Source organism: Drosophila mauritiana, chromosome X (genome assembly GCF_004382145.1).
Source record: "Drosophila mauritiana strain mau12 chromosome X, ASM438214v1, whole genome shotgun sequence".
Classification (NCBI taxonomy): domain Eukaryota; kingdom Metazoa; phylum Arthropoda; class Insecta; order Diptera; family Drosophilidae; genus Drosophila; species Drosophila mauritiana.
Window position 1 is genome coordinate 11,629,392 of NC_046672.1, and position 15,583 is coordinate 11,644,974.

A 15,583-nucleotide genomic window follows, 5' to 3' on the forward strand; every position below is an offset into this window, starting at 1 on the left:
TAACCAATACTAACCACCCCTTTCACTTTTAAACGGATTCTGTAAAATTAATTTTTGGCCAAATTTTTGCATTTTTTGTAAGGGGTACCATCATCAAAATTTGCGAAAAATTCAAAAATCCTAGAATTTTCAAACTTGAATGCAGATCGATTGGGATTTAAACAACGAACTCAGCGAGGTATGACATTCGTTATTTGGGTCATTATTTTCAATGTTTTGATCAAAATACCGATAATTTTTTTCACAACAAATCTGGAAAACTTTTTTCGGCAAAAAACCCAATTTTCAAGTTGGCTGTTTTGGCTATAACTTGTCTAAAAATGGTCACACAGCAAAAAGAAGTACCATTTTATACTCCTTATAACCAATACTAACCACCCCTTTCACTTTTAAACGGATTCTGTAAAATTAATTTTTGGCCAAATTTTTGCATTTTTTGTAAGGGGTACCATCATCAAAATTTGCGAAAAATTTAAAAATCCTAGAATTTCCAAACTTGAATGCAGATCGATTGGGATTTAAACAACGAACTCAGCGAGGTATGACATTCGTTATTTGGGTCATTATTTTCAATGTTTTGATCAAAATACCGATAATTTTTTTCACAAAAAATCTGGAAAACTTTTTTCGGCAAAAAACCCAATTTTCAAGTTGGCTGTTTTGGCTATAACTTGTCTAAAAATGGTCACACAGCAAAAAGAAGTACCATTTTATACTCCTTATAACCAATACTAACCACCCCTTTCACTTTTAAACGGATTCTGTAAAATTAATTTTTGGCCAAATTTTTGCATTTTTTGTAAGGGGTACCATCATCAAAATTTGCGAAAAATTAAAAAATCGTAGAATTTCCAAACTTGAATGCAGATCGATTGGGATTTAAACAGCGAACTCAGCGAGGTATGACATTCGTTATTTGGGTCATTATTTTCAATGTTTTGATCAAAATACCGATAATTTTTTTCACAACAAATCTGGAAAACTTTTTTCGGCAAAAAACCCAATTTTCAAGTTGGCTGTTTTGGCTATAACTTGTCTAAAAATGGTCACACAGCAAAAAGAAGTACCATTTTATACTCCTTATAACCAATACTAACCACCCCTTTCACTTTTAAACGGATTCTGTAAAATAAATTTTTGGTCAAATTTTTGCATTTTTTGTAAGGGGTACCATCATTAAAATTTGCGAAAAATTCAAAAATCCTAGAATTTCCAAACTTGAATGCAGATTGATTGGGATTTAAACAACGAACTCAGCGAGGTATGACATTCGTTATTTGGGTCATTATTTTCAATGTTTTGATCAAAATACCGATAATTTTTTTCACAAAAAATCTGGAAAACTTTTTTCGGCAAAAAACCCAATTTTCAAGTTGGCTGTTTTGGCTATAACTTGTCTAAAAATGGTCACACAGCAAAAAGAAGTACCATTTTATACTCCTTATAACCAATACTAACCACCCCTTTCACTTTTAAACGGATTCTGTAAAATTAATTTTTGGCCAAATTTTTGCATTTTTTGTAAGGGGTACCATCATCAAAATTTGCGAAAAATTCAAAAATCCTAGAATTTCCAAACTTGAATGCAGATCGATTGGGATTTAAACAACGAACTCAGCGAGGTATGACATTCGTTATTTGGGTCATTATTTTCAATGTTTTGATCAAAATACCGATAATTTTTTTCACAAAAAATCTGGAAAACTTTTTTCGGCAAAAAACCCAATTTTCAAGTTGGCTGTTTTGGCTATAACTTGTCTAAAAATGGTCACACAGCAAAAAGAAGTACCATTTTATACTCCTTATAACCAATACTAACCACCCCTTTCACTTTTAAACGGATTCTGTAAAATTAATTTTTGGCCAAATTTTTGCATTTTTTGTAAGGGGTACCATCATCAAAATTTGCGAAAAATTTAAAAATCCTAGAATTTCCAAACTTGAATGCAGATCGATTGGGATTTAAACAACGAACTCAGCGAGGTATGACATTCGTTATTTGGGTCATTATTTTCAATGTTTTGATCAAAATACCGATAATTTTTTTCACAACAAATCTGGAAAACTTTTTTCGGCAAAAAACCCAATTTTCAAGTTGGCTGTTTTGGCTATAACTTGTCTAAAAATGGTCACACAGCAAAAAGAAGTACCATTTTATACTCCTTATAACCAATACTAACCACCCCTTTCACTTTTAAACGGATTCTGTAAAATTAATTTTTGGCCAAATTTTTGCATTTTTTGTAAGGGGTACCATCATCAAAATTTGCGAAAAATTCAAAAATCCTAGAATTTCCAAACTTGAATGCAGATCGATTGGGATTTAAACAACGAACTCAGCGAGGTATGACATTCGTTATTTGGGTCATTATTTTCAATGTTTTGATCAAAATACCGATAATTTTTTTCACAACAAATCTGGAAAACTTTTTTCGGCAAAAAACCCAATTTTCAAGTTGGCTGTTTTGGCTATAACTTGTCTAAAAATGGTCACACAGCAAAAAGAAGTACCATTTTATACTCCTTATAACCAATACTAACCACCCCTTTCACTTTTAAACGGATTCTGTAAAATTAATTTTTGGTCAAATTTTTGCATTTTTTGTAAGGGGTACCATCATCAAAATTTGCGAAAAATTCAAAAATCCTAGAATTTCAAACTTGAATGCAGATCGATTGGGATTTAAACAACGAACTCAGCGAGGTATGACATTCGTTATTTGGGTCATTATTTTCAATGTTTTGATCAAAATACCGATAATTTTTTTCACAACAAATCTGGAAAACTTTTTTCGGCAAAAAACCCAATTTTCAAGTTGGCTGTTTTGGCTATAACTTGTCTAAAAATGGTCACACAGCAAAAAGAAGTACCATTTTATACTCCTTATAACCAATACTAACCACCCCTTTCACTTTTAAACGGATTCTGTAAAATTAATTTTTGGCCAAATTTTTGCATTTTTTGTAAGGGGTACCATCATCAAAATTTGCGAAAAATTTAAAAATCCTAGAATTTCCAAACTTGAATGCAGATCGATTGGGATTTAAACAACGAACTCAGCGAGGTATGACATTCGTTATTTGGGTCATTATTTTCAATGTTTTGATCAAAATACCGATAATTTTTTTCACAACAAATCTGGAAAACTTTTTTCGGCAAAAAACCCAATTTTCAAGTTGGCTGTTTTGGCTATAACTTGTCTAAAAATGGTCACACAGCAAAAAGAAGTACCATTTTATACTCCTTATAACCAATACTAACCACCCCTTTCACTTTTAAACGGATTCTGTAAAATTAATTTTTGGTCAAATTTTTGCATTTTTTGTAAGGGATACCATCATCAAAATTGGCGAAAAATTCAAAAATCCTAGAATTTCCAAACTTGAATGCAGATCGATTGGGATTTAAACAACGAACTCAGCGAGCTATGACATTCGTTATTTGGGTCATTATTTTCAATGTTTTGATCAAAATACCGATAATTTTTTTCACAAAAAATATGGAAAACTTTTTTCGGCAAAAAACCTAATTTTCAAGTTGGCTGTTTTGGCTATAACTTGTCTAAAAATGGTCACACAGCTAAAAGAAGTACCATTTTATACTCCTTATAACCAATACTAACCACCCCTTTCACTTTTAAACGGATTCTGTAAAATAAATTTTTGGTCAAATTTTTGCATTTTTTGTAAGGGGTACCATCATTAAAATTTGCGAAAAATTCAAAAATCCTAGAATTTCCAAACTTGAATGCAGATGATTGGGATTTAAACAACGAACTCAGCGAGGTATGACATTCGTTATTTGGGTCATTATTTTCAATGTTTTGATCAAAATACCGATAATTTTTTTCACAAAAAATCTGGAAAACTTTTTTCGGCAAAAAACCCAATTTTCAAGTTGGCTGTTTTGGCTATAACTTGTCTAAAAATGGTCACACAGCAAAAAGAAGTACCATTTTATACTCCTTATAACCAATACTAACCACCCCTTTCACTTTTAAACGGATTCTGTAAAATTAATTTTTGGCCAAATTTTTGCATTTTTTGTAAGGGGTACCATCATCAAAATTTGCGAAAAATTCAAAAATCCTAGAATTTCCAAACTTGAATGCAGATCGATTGGGATTTAAACAACGAACTCAGCGAGGTATGACATTCGTTATTTGGGTCATTATTTTCAATGTTTTGATCAAAATACCGATAATTTTTTTCACAAAAAATCTGGAAAACTTTTTTCGGCAAAAAACCCAATTTTCAAGTTGGCTGTTTTGGCTATAACTTGTCTAAAAATGGTCACACAGCAAAAAGAAGTACCATTTTATACTCCTTATAACCAATACTAACCACCCCTTTCACTTTTAAACGGATTCTGTAAAATTAATTTTTGGCCAAATTTTTGCATTTTTTGTAAGGGGTACCATCATCAAAATTTGCGAAAAATTCAAAAATCCTAATTTCCAAACTTGAATGCAGATCGATTGGGATTTAAACAACGAACTCAGCGAGGTATGACATTCCGTTATTTGGGTCATTATTTTCAATGTTTTGATCAAAATACCGATAATTTTTTTCACAAAAAATCTGGAAAACTTTTTTCGGCAAAAAACCCAATTTTCAAGTTGGCTGTTTTGGCTATAACTTGTCTAAAAATGGTCACGTCATTTTATACTTTTAAAACCGGATTCTGTAAAATTAATTTTTGGCCAAATTTTTGCATTTTTTGTAACGGGTACCATCATCAAAATTTGCGAAATTCAAAAATCCTAGAATTTCCAAACTTGAATGCAGATCGATTGGGATTTAAACAACGAACTCAGCGAGGTATGACATTCGTTATTTGGGTCATTATTTTCAATGTTTTGATCAAAATACCGATAATTTTTTTCACAAAAAATCTGGAAAACTTTTTTCGGCAAAAAACCCAATTTTCAAGTTGGCTGTTTTGGCTATAACTTGTCTAAAAATGGTCACACAGCAAAAAGAAGTACCATTTTATACTCCTTATAACCAATACTAACCACCCCTTTCACTTTTAAACGGATTCTGTAAAATTAATTTTTGGCCAAATTTTTGCATTTTTTGTAAGGGGTACCATCATCAAAATTTGCGAAAAATTCAAAAATCCTAGAATTTCCAAACTTGAATGCAGATCGATTGGGATTTAAACAACGAACTCAGCGAGGTATGACATTCGTTATTTGGGTCATTATTTTCAATGTTTTGATCAAAATACCGATAATTTTTTTCACAAAAAATCTGGAAAACTTTTTTCGGCAAAAAACCCAATTTTCAAGTTGGCTGTTTTGGCTATAACTTGTCTAAAAATGGTCACACAGCAAAAAGAAGTACCATTTTATACTCCTTATAACCAATACTAACCACCCCTTTCACTTTTAAACGGATTCTGTAAAATTAATTTTTGGCCAAATTTTTGCATTTTTTGTAAGGGGTACCATCATCAAAATTTGCGAAAAATTCAAAAATCCTAGAATTTCCAAACTTGAATGCAGATCGATTGGGATTTAAACAACGAACTCAGCGAGGTATGACATTCGTTATTTGGGTCATTATTTTCAATGTTTTGATCAAAATACCGATAATTTTTTTCACAAAAAATCTGGAAAACTTTTTTCGGCAAAAAACCCAATTTTCAAGTTGGCTGTTTTGGCTATAACTTGTCTAAAAATGGTCACACAGCAAAAAGAAGTACCATTTTATACTCCTTATAACCAATACTAACCACCCCTTTCACTTTTAAACGGATTCTGTAAAATTAATTTTTGGCCAAATTTTTGCATTTTTTGTAAGGGGTACCATCATCAAAATTTGCGAAAAATTCAAAAATCCTAGAATTTCCAAACTTGAATGCAGATCGATTGGGATTTAAACAACGAACTCAGCGAGGTATGACATTCGTTATTTGGGTCATTATTTTCAATGTTTTGATCAAAATACCGATAATTTTTTTCACAAAAAATCTGGAAAACTTTTTTCGGCAAAAAACCCAATTTTCAAGTTGGCTGTTTTGGCTATAACTTGTCTAAAAATGGTCACACAGCAAAAAGAAGTACCATTTTATACTCCTTATAACCAATACTAACCACCCCTTTCACTTTTAAACGGATTCTGTAAAATTAATTTTTGGCCAAATTTTTGCATTTTTTGTAAGGGGTACCATCATCAAAATTTGCGAAAAATTCAAAAATCCTAGAATTTCCAAACTTGAATGCAGATCGATTGGGATTTAAACAACGAACTCAGCGAGGTATGACATTCGTTATTTGGGTCATTATTTTCAATGTTTTGATCAAAATACCGATAATTTTTTTCACAACAAATCTGGAAAACTTTTTTCGGCAAAAAACCCAATTTTCAAGTTGGCTGTTTTGGCTATAACTTGTCTAAAAATGGTCACACAGCAAAAAGAAGTACCATTTTATACTCCTTATAACCAATACTAACCACCCCTTTCACTTTTAAACGGATTCTGTAAAATTAATTTTTGGCCAAATTTTTGCATTTTTTGTAAGGGGTACCATCATCAAAATTTGCGAAAAATTCAAAAATCCTAGAATTTCCAAACTTGAATGCAGATCGATTGGGATTTAAACAACGAACTCAGCGAGGTATGACATTCGTTATTTGGGTCATTATTTTCAATGTTTTGATCAAAATACCGATAATTTTTTTCACAAAAAATCTGGAAAACTTTTTTCGGCAAAAAACCCAATTTTCAAGTTGGCTGTTTTGGCTATAACTTGTCTAAAAATGGTCACACAGCAAAAAGAAGTACCATTTTATACTCCTTATAACCAATACTAACCACCCCTTTCACTTTTAAACGGATTCTGTAAAATTAATTTTTGGCCAAATTTTTGCATTTTTTGTAAGGGGTACCATCATCAAAATTTGCGAAAAATTCAAAAATCCTAGAATTTCCAAACTTGAATGCAGATCGATTGGGATTTAAACAACGAACTCAGCGAGGTATGACATTCTTATTTGGGTCATTATTTTCAATGTTTTGATCAAAATACCGATAATTTTTTTCACAAAAAATCTGGAAAACTTTTTTCGGCAAAAAACCCAATTTTCAAGTTGGCTGTTTTGGCTATAACTTGTCTAAAAATGGTCACACAGCAAAAAGAAGTACCATTTTATACTCCTTATAACCAATACTAACCACCCCTTTCACTTTTAAACGGATTCTGTAAAATTAATTTTTGGCCAAATTTTTGCATTTTTTGTAAGGGGTACCATCATCAAAATTTGCGAAAAATTCAAAAATCCTAGAATTTCCAAACTTGAATGCAGATCGATTGGGATTTAAACAACGAACTCAGCGAGGTATGACATTCCTTATTTGGGTCATTATTTTCAATGTTTTGATCAAAATACCGATAATTTTTTTCACAAAAAATCGGAAAACTTTTTTCGGCAAAAAACCCAATTTTCAAGTTGGCTGTTTTGGCTATAACTTGTCTAAAAATGGTCACACAGCAAAAAGAAGTACCATTTTATACTCCTTATAACCAATACTAACCACCCCTTTCACTTTTAAACGGATTCTGTAAAATTAATTTTTGGCCAAATTTTTGCATTTTTTGTAAGGGGTACCATCATCAAAATTTGCGAAAAATTCAAAAATCCTAGAATTTCCAAACTTGAATGCAGATCGATTGGGATTTAAACAACGAACTCAGCGAGGTATGACATTCCTTATTTGGGTCATTATTTTCAATGTTTTGATCAAAATACCGATAATTTTTTTCACAAAAAATCTGGAAAACTTTTTTCGGCAAAAAACCCAATTTTCAAGTTGGCTGTTTTGGCTATAACTTGTCTAAAAATGGTCACACAGCAAAAAGAAGTACCATTTTATACTCCTTATAACCAATACTAACCACCCCTTTCACTTTTAAACGGATTCTGTAAAATTAATTTTTGGCCAAATTTTTGCATTTTTTGTAAGGGGTACCATCATCAAAATTTGCGAAAAATTCAAAAATCCTAGAATTTCCAAACTTGAATGCAGATCGATTGGGATTTAAACAACGAACTCAGCGAGGTATGACATTCCTTATTTGGGTCATTATTTTCAATGTTTTGATCAAAATACCGATAATTTTTTTCACAAAAAATCTGGAAAACTTTTTTCGGCAAAAAACCCAATTTTCAAGTTGGCTGTTTTGGCTATAACTTGTCTAAAAATGGTCACACAGCAAAAAGAAGTACCATTTTATACTCCTTATAACCAATACTAACCACCCCTTTCACTTTTAAACGGATTCTGTAAAATTAATTTTTGGCCAAATTTTTGCATTTTTTGTAAGGGGTACCATCATCAAAATTTGCGAAAAATTCAAAAATCCTAGAATTTCCAAACTTGAATGCAGATCGATTGGGATTTAAACAACGAACTCAGCGAGGTATGACATTCCTTATTTGGGTCATTATTTTCAATGTTTTGATCAAAATACCGATAATTTTTTTCACAAAAAATCTGGAAAACTTTTTTCGGCAAAAAACCCAATTTTCAAGTTGGCTGTTTTGGCTATAACTTGTCTAAAAATGGTCACACAGCAAAAAGAAGTACCATTTTATACTCCTTATAACCAATACTAACCACCCCTTTCACTTTTAAACGGATTCTGTAAAATTAATTTTTGGCCAAATTTTTGCATTTTTTGTAAGGGGTACCATCATCAAAATTTGCGAAAAATTCAAAAATCCTAGAATTTCCAAACTTGAATGCAGATCGATTGGGATTTAAACAACGAACTCAGCGAGGTATGACATTCCTTATTTGGGTCATTATTTTCAATGTTTTGATCAAAATACCGATAATTTTTTTCACAAAAAATCTGGAAAACTTTTTTCGGCAAAAAACCCAATTTTCAAGTTGGCTGTTTTGGCTATAACTTGTCTAAAAATGGTCACACAGCAAAAAGAAGTACCATTTTATACTCCTTATAACCAATACTAACCACCCCTTTCACTTTTAAACGGATTCTGTAAAATTAATTTTTGGCCAAATTTTTGCATTTTTTGTAAGGGGTACCATCATCAAAATTTGCGAAAAATTCAAAAATCCTAGAATTTCCAAACTTGAATGCAGATCGATTGGGATTTAAACAACGAACTCAGCGAGGTATGACATTCCTTATTTGGGTCATTATTTTCAATGTTTTGATCAAAATACCGATAATTTTTTTCACAAAAAATCTGGAAAACTTTTTTCGGCAAAAAACCCAATTTTCAAGTTGGCTGTTTTGGCTATAACTTGTCTAAAAATGGTCACACAGCAAAAAGAAGTACCATTTTATACTCCTTATAACCAATACTAACCACCCCTTTCACTTTTAAACGGATTCTGTAAAATTAATTTTTGGCCAAATTTTTGCATTTTTTGTAAGGGGTACCATCATCAAAATTTGCGAAAAATTCAAAAATCCTAGAATTTCCAAACTTGAATGCAGATCGATTGGGATTTAAACAACGAACTCAGCGAGGTATGACATTCCTTATTTGGGTCATTATTTTCAATGTTTTGATCAAAATACCGATAATTTTTTTCACAAAAAATCTGGAAAACTTTTTTCGGCAAAAAACCCAATTTTCAAGTTGGCTGTTTTGGCTATAACTTGTCTAAAAATGGTCACACAGCAAAAAGAAGTACCATTTTATACTCCTTATAACCAATACTAACCACCCCTTTCACTTTTAAACGGATTCTGTAAAATTAATTTTTGGCCAAATTTTTGCATTTTTTGTAAGGGGTACCATCATCAAAATTTGCGAAAAATTCAAAAATCCTAGAATTTCCAAACTTGAATGCAGATCGATTGGGATTTAAACAACGAACTCAGCGAGGTATGACATTCCTTATTTGGGTCATTATTTTCAATGTTTTGATCAAAATACCGATAATTTTTTTCACAAAAAATCTGGAAAACTTTTTTCGGCAAAAAACCCAATTTTCAAGTTGGCTGTTTTGGCTATAACTTGTCTAAAAATGGTCACACAGCAAAAAGAAGTACCATTTTATACTCCTTATAACCAATACTAACCACCCCTTTCACTTTTAAACGGATTCTGTAAAATTAATTTTTGGCCAAATTTTTGCATTTTTTGTAAGGGGTACCATCATCAAAATTTGCGAAAAATTCAAAAATCCTAGAATTTCCAAACTTGAATGCAGATCGATTGGGATTTAAACAACGAACTCAGCGAGGTATGACATTCCTTATTTGGGTCATTATTTTCAATGTTTTGATCAAAATACCGATAATTTTTTTCACAAAAAATCTGGAAAACTTTTTTCGGCAAAAAACCCAATTTTCAAGTTGGCTGTTTTGGCTATAACTTGTCTAAAAATGGTCACACAGCAAAAAGAAGTACCATTTTATACTCCTTATAACCAATACTAACCACCCCTTTCACTTTTAAACGGATTCTGTAAAATTAATTTTTGGCCAAATTTTTGCATTTTTTGTAAGGGGTACCATCATCAAAATTTGCGAAAAATTCAAAAATCCTAGAATTTCCAAACTTGAATGCAGATCGATTGGGATTTAAACAACGAACTCAGCGAGGTATGACATTCCTTATTTGGGTCATTATTTTCAATGTTTTGATCAAAATACCGATAATTTTTTTCACAAAAAATCTGGAAAACTTTTTTCGGCAAAAAACCCAATTTTCAAGTTGGCTGTTTTGGCTATAACTTGTCTAAAAATGGTCACACAGCAAAAAGAAGTACCATTTTATACTCCTTATAACCAATACTAACCACCCCTTTCACTTTTAAACGGATTCTGTAAAATTAATTTTTGGCCAAATTTTTGCATTTTTTGTAAGGGGTACCATCATCAAAATTTGCGAAAAATTCAAAAATCCTAGAATTTCCAAACTTGAATGCAGATCGATTGGGATTTAAACAACGAACTCAGCGAGGTATGACATTCCTTATTTGGGTCATTATTTTCAATGTTTTGATCAAAATACCGATAATTTTTTTCACAAAAAATCTGGAAAACTTTTTTCGGCAAAAAACCCAATTTTCAAGTTGGCTGTTTTGGCTATAACTTGTCTAAAAATGGTCACACAGCAAAAAGAAGTACCATTTTATACTCCTTATAACCAATACTAACCACCCCTTTCACTTTTAAACGGATTCTGTAAAATTAATTTTTGGCCAAATTTTTGCATTTTTTGTAAGGGGTACCATCATCAAAATTTGCGAAAAATTCAAAAATCCTAGAATTTCCAAACTTGAATGCAGATCGATTGGGATTTAAACAACGAACTCAGCGAGGTATGACATTCCTTATTTGGGTCATTATTTTCAATGTTTTGATCAAAATACCGATAATTTTTTTCACAAAAAATCTGGAAAACTTTTTTCGGCAAAAAACCCAATTTTCAAGTTGGCTGTTTTGGCTATAACTTGTCTAAAAATGGTCACACAGCAAAAAGAAGTACCATTTTATACTCCTTATAACCAATACTAACCACCCCTTTCACTTTTAAACGGATTCTGTAAAATTAATTTTTGGCCAAATTTTTGCATTTTTTGTAAGGGGTACCATCATCAAAATTTGCGAAAAATTCAAAAATCTAGAATTTCCAAACTTGAATGCAGATCGATTGGGATTTAAACAACGAACTCAGCGAGGTATGACATTCCTTATTTGGGTCATTATTTTCAATGTTTTGATCAAAATACCGATAATTTTTTTCACAAAAAATCTGGAAAACTTTTTTCGGCAAAAAACCCAATTTTCAAGTTGGCTGTTTTGGCTATAACTTGTCTAAAAATGGTCACACAGCAAAAAGAAGTACCATTTTATACTCCTTATAACCAATACTAACCACCCCTTTCACTTTTAAACGGATTCTGTAAAATTAATTTTTGGCCAAATTTTTGCATTTTTTGTAAGGGGTACCATCATCAAAATTTGCGAAAAATTCAAAAATCTAGAATTTCCAAACTTGAATGCAGATCGATTGGGATTTAAACAACGAACTCAGCGAGGTATGACATTCCTTATTTGGGTCATTATTTTCAATGTTTTGATCAAAATACCGATAATTTTTTTCACAAAAAATCTGGAAAACTTTTTTCGGCAAAAAACCCAATTTTCAAGTTGGCTGTTTTGGCTATAACTTGTCTAAAAATGGTCACACAGCAAAAGAAGTACCATTTTATACTCCTTATAACCAATACTAACCACCCCTTTCACTTTTAAACGGATTCTGTAAAATTAATTTTTGGCCAAATTTTTGCATTTTTTGTAAGGGGTACCATCATCAAAATTTGCGAAAAATTCAAAAATCTAGAATTTCCAAACTTGAATGCAGATCGATTGGGATTTAAACAACGAACTCAGCGAGGTATGACATTCCTTATTTGGGTCATTATTTTCAATGTTTTGATCAAAATACCGATAATTTTTTTCACAAAAAATCTGGAAAACTTTTTTCGGCAAAAAACCCAATTTTCAAGTTGGCTGTTTTGGCTATAACTTGTCTAAAAATGGTCACACAGCAAAAAGAAGTACCATTTTATACTCCTTATAACCAATACTAACCACCCCTTTCACTTTTAAACGGATTCTGTAAAATTAATTTTTGGCCAAATTTTTGCATTTTTTGTAAGGGGTACCATCATCAAAATTTGCGAAAAATTCAAAAATCCTAGAATTTCCAAACTTGAATGCAGATCGATTGGGATTTAAACAACGAACTCAGCGAGGTATGACATTCCTTATTTGGGTCATTATTTTCAATGTTTTGATCAAAATACCGATAATTTTTTTCACAAAAAATCTGGAAAACTTTTTTCGGCAAAAAACCCAATTTTCAAGTTGGCTGTTTTGGCTATAACTTGTCTAAAAATGGTCACACAGCAAAAGAAGTACCATTTTATACTCCTTATAACCAATACTAACCACCCCTTTCACTTTTAAACGGATTCTGTAAAATTAATTTTTGGCCAAATTTTTGCATTTTTTGTAAGGGGTACCATCATCAAAATTTGCGAAAAATTCAAAAATCTAGAATTTCCAAACTTGAATGCAGATCGATTGGGATTTAAACAACGAACTCAGCGAGGTATGACATTCCTTATTTGGGTCATTATTTTCAATGTTTTGATCAAAATACCGATAATTTTTTTCACAAAAAATCTGGAAAACTTTTTTCGGCAAAAAACCAATTTTCAAGTTGGCTGTTTTGGCTATAACTTGTCTAAAAATGGTCACACAGCAAAAGAAGTACCATTTTATACTCCTTATAACCAATACTAACCACCCCTTTCACTTTTAAACGGATTTGTAAAATTAATTTTTGGCCAAATTTTTGCATTTTTTGTAAGGGGTACCATCATCAAAATTTGCGAAAAATTAAAAATCTAGAATTTCCAAACTTGAATGCAGATCGATTGGGATTTAAACAACGAACTCAGCGAGGTATGACATTCTTATTTGGGTCATTATTTTCAATGTTTTGATCAAAATACCGATAATTTTTTTCACAAAAAATCTGGAAAACTTTTTTCGGCAAAAAACCCAATTTTCAAGTTGGCTGTTTTGGCTATAACTTGTCTAAAAATGGTCACACAGCAAAAAGAAGTACCATTTTATACTCCTTATAACCAATACTAACCACCCCTTTCACTTTTAAACGGATTCTGTAAAATTAATTTTTGGCCAAATTTTTGCATTTTTTGTAAGGGGTACCATCATCAAAATTTGCGAAAAATTCAAAAATCCTAGAATTTCCAAACTTGAATGCAGATCGATTGGGATTTAAACAACGAACTCAGCGAGGTATGACATTCTTATTTGGGTCATTATTTTCAATGTTTTGATCAAAATACCGATAATTTTTTTCACAAAAAATCTGGAAAACTTTTTTCGGCAAAAAACCCAATTTTCAAGTTGGCTGTTTTGGCTATAACTTGTCTAAAAATGGTCACACAGCAAAAGAAGTACCATTTTATACTCCTTATAACCAATACTAACCACCCCTTTCACTTTTAAACGGATTTTGTAAAATTAATTTTTGGCCAAATTTTTGCATTTTTTGTAAGGGGTACCATCATCAAAATTTGCGAAAAATTAAAAATCTAGAATTTCCAAACTTGAATGCAGATCGATTGGGATTTAAACAGCGAACTCAGCGAGGTATGATATTCTTTATTTGGGTCATTATTTTCAATGTTTTGATCAAAATACCGATAATTTTTTTCACAAAAAATCTGGAAAACTTTTTTCGGCAAAAAACAATTTTCAAGTTGGCTGTTTTGGCTATAACTTGTCTAAAAATGGTCACACAGCAAAAAGAAGTACCATTTTATACTCCTTATAACCAATACTAACCACCCCTTTCACTTTTAAACGGATTCTGTAAAATTAATTTTTGGCCAAATTTTTGCATTTTTTGTAAGGGGTACCATCATCAAAATTTGCGAAAAATTCAAAAATCGTAGAATTTCCAAACTTGAATGCAGATCGATTGGGATTTAAACAACGAACTCAGCGAGGTATGACATTCCTTATTTGGGTCATTATTTTCAATGTTTTGATCAAAATACCGATAATTTTTTTCACAAAAAATCTGTAAAACTTTTTTCGGCAAAAAACCCAATTTTCAAGTTGGCTGTTTTGGCTATAACTTGTCTAAAAATGGTCACACAGCAAATAGAAGTACCATTTTATACTCCTTATAACCAATACTAACCACCCCTTTCACTTTTAAACGGATTCTGTAAAATTAATTTTTGGCCAAATTTTTGTTGGGCACATCTTTGCGTGACTATTTTTTGATAAGTTATTCTTTGATTTAATTCTATAAAACAATTTCAATAATACGAATACACCAGAGGTCATTCAAAAGTCGAGTAACGCGGCCTTATTAGCTTTAATCTTCCTGTTGGCTGGAATGGGACGAATCAAATTGCTGGCAGATTGAGGTCAGGCTGTGAAGTGTAAATGGAAATGGAGGTGCATGTCAATCACTTGCTGTATCTGCCCAGGAAGCTTACCTGTTTGAGTTTGATATCACTGGACGTGAGCAACAACAAGATCGCTAGTCTGCCCCTCGAGATTCAGCTAGAGGACAAACCTCTGACCTCGCCTCCGGCTAGCGTAAGTTTATTTTATTATTGTTATGCATAAAATACATATTTTAAATTACCTTTGCTTACCTGTGCATACGCGGCCTGGTGCACGTGTTCAAGTTTTTGGAAACGTAGGCCACCAAGGACCACCAAGAGATCCCGGTCAAGTGGCAACTACGATGAATACACCACCAGCGGCAATGTTCTTGAAGCTAGCATCACTGGCACCACAACAACAACAGCACAACAGTCAAGAAGTCAGAAAAAAGAAGTCAGGAAAATGACGCATGGCAAAAAAAACAATACTTACGGAAGGTATAGTTTAAATATACCTAAGCTAAGCTATAATAATCTATTATAAATTTACCAACAAGTCACATACAGGATTTTGAATCTTCCGCCAAAATTAATTTCCGAGTAATAGAGAATACCCCAAATGTGGCCACTTTCTGACAAGCC